The sequence below is a fragment of the Anomaloglossus baeobatrachus genome, chromosome 2 (assembly GCF_048569485.1).
Source record: "Anomaloglossus baeobatrachus isolate aAnoBae1 chromosome 2, aAnoBae1.hap1, whole genome shotgun sequence".
Taxonomy (NCBI): domain Eukaryota; kingdom Metazoa; phylum Chordata; class Amphibia; order Anura; family Aromobatidae; genus Anomaloglossus; species Anomaloglossus baeobatrachus.
In genome coordinates, this window is record NC_134354.1 from 312,673,812 (window position 1) to 312,682,868 (window position 9,057).

A 9,057-nucleotide genomic window follows, 5' to 3' on the forward strand; every position below is an offset into this window, starting at 1 on the left:
CAAAATTCCTCGGGGCCTTAGAAGCCATTTAAGACCTACCATTTTTTCAGACAAAAAGGAGTTCTGTGATCGATTCCAGCAGATCCTTAACAAGTGCTCCCTTGATCTTATTCTGTTGAACATTGAATACCTCCAAGGGGCTATTATAGAGTCACAAGAAAAAATCACTGCCATCGAGACACAATTAACATCAACATTGTCTCCATCTGATTGGGACAGCCTTAAATCCAGAACGGAATCTATCCTTGAGGAACACCGCCAGGTACTCCAGGACCGCAAAAAACAAAAATTTCAGAGGGATACTGAAGATTATTTAACTAACAGAGTATACAGATGGAGCGAGCCCTCCGGATCCACCACATGGCGCAGACCCCCTGGACCAAGATCCTACGGAACCTCCGGCTCCGACAGCGACAATTCTTCTGGACCCCGGCTACCACCTCGTTTTTTATCTCAAAAGAGAGGACGAGGCTACCCACAAGGCGGTCCGCCTACCGGTCCCGGTCCACGTATGAACACGCGCTCCCAGACCCAGGTAAGAAATCAAACCTGGTAGTCAATATTTCCTCATATAACTTATCACCAACTGAACTCAATGTCCTACAAAAAGGCTTATCATTTTGCCCAACTCCTCGTTGGGATACATTCCAACTGGAAAAAGATTTGCAACGTTTTTACCGTAATCTACGACTCAAAACGCATTTTGGTATTTCTAATGTTATGTCTATTTCTCAACTACCTGCCGTATGCAGTACGTCACCTGATTTATCCATATCACACTACGGCCTGAGAAAACCTAGTACGTATAAACCACCTTCTACTTACCATGCTACCGAAACTTACATTGATTTGTTAGACAGAGACATCAGGGACATTATCCGGGCACAACATTCAGGACATTTGCCTATTAGACATAATCTCTCTAACAATGAGAAGCTGGCTATTGATTCACTAAAAAACAATAAAAATATAATTATCAAGCCCGCCGATAAGGGTGGAGCTACAGTTATTTTAGATCGACATGCCTATTTAGCTGAGATTCGCAGACAGCTAAGTGATAGTGACACATACCGATCTATTCCCAATGATCCTACATCCTCTATACGGAACAAAATACAACTTTGCTTAAGTCACTATTTACAATTGAATACCATAGACCAAAAAACCGTGGACTTCTTGACCAATACACATCCTATCACTCCTGTCATCTATGCTTTACCAAAAATACACAAATCTCTATCTTCTCCCCCTGGTCGCCCTATTGTAGCGTCTACTAACTCGATCCTATCCCCCCTGTCCATTTTTCTAGAAAAAATTTTGACACCACTAACAAGAAAATTACGTTCTTTTATACTTGACACAAGTCATTTCCTCAGAATTATTCATAATTTGAAATCAATTCCTCCCCACAGTCTACTAGTGACTCTTGATGTGCAAAGCCTCTACACATCAATAGAACATTCCAAAGGTATAGAGGCGGTAAAGACTCTGCTTGTGGATTCTGATTTATCTAGTAACTCAGTTTCACTGTGCTTGGATATCCTGCGACTAGTTCTCCATGAAAACTTCTTTTTGTTTGGTGATCAATATTACCTCCAAATACGGGGCACAGCCATGGGCTCTAATATGGCGCCAGCGTATGCCAACTGTTACATGGATCGTTTCGAACATGACCACGTCTACTCTAACATTCTTTTCGACCAATTCGCCACTAATTGGCTAAGATATATAGACGATATTTTTTTCATCTGGCACGGCTCTCCTGAATGCCTTGATCTATTCGTTACTCAACTTAACTCAGTTAGGGCTGAACTTCAATTCACGGTTCAATCCAGTACCCAGCAAATTTCATTTCTGGATACTCAAATAATAAAGGATGACACAGGACTTCTCATTACAGACTTATATACCAAACCTACTGATACCAACTCATTACTTTTATATTCCAGTTGCCACCCACGAGCCACTAAGGATAGTTTACCTCGCTCTCAGTTTCAAAGAGTGGCTAGGATAGTCTCAGATACCGCCACACTTTCTACTAGACTCGATGATATGTCAAAAAAATTCCAAGATCGGGATTACCCTCCCTCCTTGTTAAGACAAGAGAGACAGAGAACCACACCTACACGTAACTACAATAATACCAATACTGAACGCATACCATTCGTGCATACATATCATCCCATCATGCCTAAAATCTACGCCTGTATTCGTAGACACTGGTCACTACTTTCTATTGCTTACCCCCAGATTGACGCATTTAAAGCACCAGCTCTTATTTGCACTAAGAGATCACGTAATATTAGGGATAATCTCGTTCGAGCCGATATTGGCAGTTTAACCAGACAGCCTATTCAACAATTCTTGAATACACAAAAAACAGGGACTTTTCCCTGCCTTGGCTGTGCAGCCTGTTCTAACGTCATTAAATCCCCGGTGGTCTTACATCCTCAGTCTGGCAAGAGTTTCCCTATAAAAGGTTTTTTCACTTGCGATTCCAATTTCGTAGTTTACTTGATCAAATGCCCCTGTGGTCTTCTTTATGTTGGTGAGACTTCCCAACATGTGAGAGACAGGATAGCCTCACACAAATCCACCATCAGGTGTAAGAAAACCTGGCTTCCCATCCCACACCATTTTTGTTCAGCCCCTCATACGGTTTCTCAGTTACGATTCCAAGTGATCGAACAGGTTCCCAGACCGCGTAGAGGTGGTAATCATATTAGGATTCTCAAAGACCGCGAGTCCTTTTGGATCTTCACTTTACAAACACTACACCCTAAAGGCATGAACCGTGAACTTGATTTAACATTTTGAACCCATGGTAGCATTTTCTTGTTGTCTCTGATTATATTATGACCTTGTTTTCTCTTCCCCAGAACCGCTGACTTGGTATCCTCTGGTAAGTACACCGGCTATTCTCACCCCCTCCTTTTCTACTCTTTACCCCTTCCTTCTTTCCCCCCCTCACCCCCCTCTCCCCACCACCGTTTTTAGTACTCATGTTTTCTCTTCTCCTTCTTCCCCTGTTTTACTATAAATGATATTTTCTGGTTATTGTTTACATATTCTCTTTCTTTTTGCCAACATAACCATTATTCATAGACACTTTTCCTTCTTTTCCCATTATTCCTAACTCTCCTTGGACATACCTTTTCGTTTCTTAACCTTTATTATTTATTTTATTTTTTCTTATTTATAATTCCTATTGTATTCTATTTTCTTTCTCCACTTATTTTCTATTTTATTTTCATTATTTTTTATTTTTTGTTATTATTTTTATTTATTTTTATTTTTATTTTTTAATTTTTATTTTTTATTTTTTATTTTATTTTTTCAATCTCATTTTTTATTCTTCTGTCTTCTTTTTTCATCTCTTTCCTTTTCTTTCCCTATTCATTTTTCATTCTTTATTTTTATTTTTATATAAAAATAATTTTTATTTTATTTTTGTTCTCATTTTATTTCTATTCACTTTCTTTCAGTTTTTTATTCTTTATTTCCTATCTCCCAATTCTCTTACTGGTCGTTGCCTTTATTACCTTTTCTTTCACTCATAATTATCCCTTTTTTATATTCATCCTATTTATATTATATACATTATCCTACTATACTCATAGCCCCTTCACCTATATGTAGTTCCCTGCACTTCATGATGCCCAGCTCATATACATCAGCTCCACGCTCCTATTTACGCTTATACATTTCTCCTTTTGTTCCCAGTTCTCTTTTCCCTTCACTACGCATGCTCTAGACACTTACGTCTATTACGTAAGACTACCCACGCTTCTTGGCTTCACCCAGCCTCTCTACATGTCAGCGCTTTACACTGTTACACCAGCCGAGCGGTTTTTTTCTCTCACTGCGCGTGCGTGATACACGCTACGCAATTTACGTATATTTACGCAACTTTTCGGCCCGGTCTACGTACATTTACTACGCTTGCGCAGATACTGCTTATGTATCTCCTACACACTGACAGAATGTCTAACGCTGCTTTACTGCGCATGAGCCATTCACTCCAGGCTCTCACTGCCACGTCCTCATCTATGACGTGATATCACATGTTCTATACCAAGCCCCCACATTCCTGATCTCTGATTGGCTGACATCCTTATCTATCTTAGATATATACTCCCCCTCCTCCATTATGCCTTGGGGCACAAGATTCTAATAGCAACAGCGCTGCTGCGCTTGCATAACAAACATATATATCCCCAAGGTAACTTCCTTTTTTATTATTTCTATTATTTCCATGGTTACATGTATTGCATTCTGTGTACTATGTCCGTTAGTTACTATGTTCTATTCCCACCAGGCACCTTTTCCATATACTTCTATGCTTCAGTGCACATCATCCCTCACCCTTCAGTCACCTATTATACAGGTACCGTATCTTAGCCGGTGTACTATACAATTGTATACGTTTCTTTTTATTTTTTATTTTTTCCTCAATTGTTCTATACCAGCATGTAATAACCCCCCCTTTTTACCAACAGGAATTTTGTCTGTTTTATTAATACTGAGGTTGCTATTTTTTTGTTTACATTGTTTTCTTGCAAAAAAACCTTTTTTGCATACACTATATTTAAAATGCCACCTAGCTACTATAGCCTATACAACAAATTAAACATGACAGTACCTTATGACCAATTGTCTTGATCTGTACATAGTTTGTATATATCCTGTATATATCTCTTTAAAATGTATATATTAGTTATTGTATATAATTTTTGCTGTATTTTGATCATATGCTTTGTATCTCTTTACCTAGCAACTTGACTAAGACCCTGGTGGGTCGAAACGTCGTTGGATGTTGCTTGATCACCTGTTTAAAATAAATGATTTTTCACCTTCTTGCAAATTTACATATTGAGTGCAGTGAATCTATTATTATATGACTTTAGGGCATCGCCCTCTTTTCACGTGCACCGCCATCTTCTTGAAATTGAGTGCAGACCATTGTTATATCATCATAGTACACAGTGTCAGCCTTCCTGCAGAGATGTGAGTGTTGTCCACGGGAGAACGCAGCTGCCCATGTCCACGATTTGGGTTCAGGCTGCTGTGGAGCTCTATGCTACCTGCAGACAACACTCTTGTCTCCGCAGCATAAATTGACATGCTGAGGCTCGGGAAGCTGCACCACAGGTCGGTTTATGCTGCGGAGAAAAGAAGCACATTGGGCATAGGATTTCTAAAAATCCTTCCACTGTGCTTCTACTGCACAATGCAGCGCTATGGATGCAGGGAAAACACTCTGTGCCCAAAACGCTGCAAACCCTGATTGTGGGCACACAGCGTAAAATGCTACAATGGATGAATGGATAGATGTCAAACATATATAACGTCCCACCCCCCTGCATATTCTAAGCTGGCGCCCTTTAGTGCCTTTCATGTGGCACTAAAGGGTGCCTAGCCTTGTATTTAGCCCCCCAAAAAATTAATAATTAAAATAAACGACGTGGGGTCCCCCCTATTTTTGATAGCCAGCTAGGGTAAAGCAGACAGCTGTAGCCTGCAAACCACAGCTGACAGCTTTACCTTGGCTGGTGATCAATTTGGAGGGCTCCCCAGGCGTTTTTTTTAAAAAAAAACAAAAAAAACAAACGTGGGGTCCCCCCCAAATTAGATCACCAGCCAAGGTGAAGCGGACAGCTGGGGTCTGGTATTCTCAGGGTGGGAAGAGCCATGGTTATTGGACTCTTCCCAGCCTAAAAATAGCAGGCCGCAGCCGCCCCAGAAGTGGCGCATCCATTAGATGCGCCAATCCTGGCGCTTCGCCCCAGCTCATCCCGCGCCCTGGTGCGGTGGCAGACGGGGTAATATATGGGGTTGATACCAGCTGTAATGTCACCTGGCATCAAGCCCTGGGGTTAGTGATGTCACGGTATCTAAACAGATACCCGACATCACTAACCCAGTCAGTAATAGAAAAAAATAAAGACAAAAAAAAAATTTATTTGAAAAAAAAACTCCCCGAAACATTCCTTTTTCACCAATTTATTGAAAATAAATTTCGGTCGCTGTAATCCATTTTGGAGGTCCCTTGGCGACTCTGGACCTTCTAGAATATGGGGGGCATGTTCAGGGAACGTATCCCCCATTTTCTGGAAGAGCAAGCTCTCCATGAGCAGTGTGGGTGCAGTAATCTGAGAATACTGCACTCACACTGCCCCGGTCCAACCTAGGGCAGAGTGACCTGCAGTAACCTCATTCCAGAATATGAGGGGTACGCTCACAGAACGTACCCCCCATTTTCTGGAACAGCAGTCTCTCCATGTGAGAAGTGTGGCTGCAGATTACTGCACTCACTCTCCCCCGGTCCACAGTGGAGCAGCCTGTGCAGCAGCGACGTCAGCGTCCCTGCTTGCAGGGATCCAGCTGACAGCCGCTGTCTGCGCATGCGCCGCCAGCTTTCCAAAGGGAGTGATCGCGGGGACGGAGCAGCAACAGCCGCCAGGTAACGTAAGACCGGGGGCTGGGGCTGGGGCTGGGGCTGGGGGGGAGTGACGGGGGGTGACGGCGGGACCTGGGGACACCTTTCTGCCGCATGTGACGTGTCACATGCGGCAGAAAGAGCAGGATGAATGCGGCCGCGCGCTGTGCGCCGACATCCTGCATGCTCCGGAGGGGGGAAGGGGGAGCGCTCTGGAGAACCGGAGGGGGCTCCGGGGACTAGAGATCTCCGGTGCACCGGAGGAGGGGTCAGGGGGAGGACATTTCCCTCCGATCTGAAATGTTTGATCATTTCAGATCAGAGGGAAATGAATGCAGAGCCGCCGGCGGCGGCAGTTTTCGGCGCGCGTCGGCGCCATTTTGGATGTCCGGGGGGGGGTTGATTTCTCCGGTACCGGGGGCTTTGGGGGCACTAAAGGATTATATTTCTTTCTCATCGGACATGTTTGATCATGTCCGATGAGAAAGAAATCAGTATTATTTGCCATTTTTTTTTTTTTTATGTGTACGTCGGTATACGGTGTATACCGGCGATCCCATTATCGGGGTCCAAAAAAAAAACCCCCGAGATTTTTCGTCACTGGGGGGCGCTACAAGTTTTTTCCGGCCTGACGTCTCAAGACGTCGGAACAGAATAAGTACCCTGTTTTTCCGACGTCTTGAGACGTTAGGCCGTCGCTATGGGGTTAAATGCGGATTGCACATTTTCTGTTAGTACAATAAACCTCATTTCAATCCAGAAATATTACTGAGTCCATGAGTTATTAGATATATGAAACTGAAATAGTTGTTGCAAAAACCCAAATTGTTGTAAAGAAAAATGGTTAACATTAATAGGGGTGCCCAAACTTTTTCATATGACTGTATATATGACGACCTCAGTTTTGCAATTAATTAATTTGTTATGGTTATATTCTTTCCCTGTGACATGGCTCTTAAAGGTTTTGCTTTTAGTGATGAAGGGACAAGCAATGCAATTTCCACATTTAAAGCATCCCTTTAAGTTAGATTTCAACCAGGTCTCATTAGTTGGTGCTTTGAAGTTTCTGTGGACTAATCGGTCCTTTAAGGAACGACCTCTCCTATAGGTAATGCTTAGTTGGTCAGTGAGGTCACTCTTCAAATCCTCATCCATATGCAGGATTCCCTGGTGTATGGTAAGGGTAAAGTATCACTGCTGCAGTTGGGAGTATCCGGTGGCGATGGTGTGGGCAACCAGGTGTTTAACCCCTCCACGGGTAGGGAGCATGCCCCGGGACTCGGTTATGGTGTTGGGGAGGTAAGGGTTAATTGGGGAGGTAAGGGTTAATTGCATACTCACTCAGTCCAATAACGCTGACGCTGACAACCGTGGTAAACCAAAGTTCTTGATGCCACTGCAGCAGGGAGGGAGCACGCCTGGATCCCGTGCCCGTTGGTGTTGCTTGTTAGCCCGTGACCTTAACCTTGGCACCTCTTTCTGTAGTTGTTCCCTTTAAGCTTGAAACTAAACGGGTCCCGCTCACCCGTATGGCTAATGGAGTGAGCTTGTGTGACGGGGTATGCGGCAGAGCAGTAAGGGGCACCAGGCCAAGGAACAATCCAAAGGGCTTGATTGGAACCACAAAGATAGAGCACCAAACATAAATATACATCCTTAAAGTCTGCAAGGAGTCCACAACAAAACAAATGATCCAGGGGCGTCTCCCGGTATTCCAACACCAGGGAAAAATATTTTAATGGTCCTTATATGAGTTCCTTGAGTCCAACAGGGTGAACAACAAAACACAATCCCACGTGGCCACTGATCTCTAATCTGTAACAGTCCATACACAGGCTCTAGGATCCAGCCTCAGCTATAGATCCTAGTCCTTCTCCAGCCGAGATCCAAATAACTGAACTAACATGGGTCTCATTGTTCTTCTCTCCTGGGATCAGCCCCTAAGGTGGGCACACCTCCCCCTGGACATTTGATACATGAATGGACTTTGAATGTCCTGGCTCTGTTCTGTTTACCAAGTTGTGGTTGGAGAAGTCCCATGCTTAGAAGAACAAACAATCCCCCACCAGTTGTACATACAGGACAGTCAAGGAGACACAGACTATTACACCATGAGCACAGGCGGGGGAGGGACACGCTGTTACAGCTTGCTCTCAGGGTTCAGGCTTGGGATTTTCTGGACTAGGCAGTGGGAAAGTACTATCCCCCTCGTTGCGCTAGTACCCCGATTTTGAAGCAGGTGGAGAACGGATCTTGAAGGCTCCGTCCTCGTCGGGTGAATTACCAGGACACCTGAGCTACTTCCTGGCCTGGGGACCACATACCCTGTCGTGCCCTGGCCCCTGCCCAGTGATGGCACAAGGGGCCGGCTGTCGACCTCGACAGTCCGTGCCCCTTGTCACGATCCTCTGTGACCAAAGTCCAGCTCCTACCAGGCCCAGACCAACGTCTGCCACCTAGTATACGAGGAGCCCAGCTCCTGACCTCTCCTCTCGAGAGTCACCACTCAACTAACTTGTGACCTCTCCTCTTGAGAGTCACTCCTTAACTGACTGTCTCCTAACACTTCTGACCTCCCCTAAACCAACCCCCCAAGTGTCCAGCCCTATTCCCTTCAG

General features: G+C 44.1%; 1 long non-coding RNA gene across 1 annotated transcript; it reads left to right on the forward strand.

Annotated features, from left to right (window-relative positions):
- The first annotated feature begins 446 nt into the window (after positions 1-446).
- Positions 447-4,868, forward strand: LOC142289920 (uncharacterized). The gene is made up of 4 exons (XR_012750189.1): positions 447-535; positions 2,880-2,902; positions 4,319-4,387; positions 4,775-4,868. It is a non-coding gene; the product is annotated as an uncharacterized LOC142289920 (long non-coding RNA).
- The last annotated feature ends 4,189 nt before the right edge of the window (positions 4,869-9,057 follow it).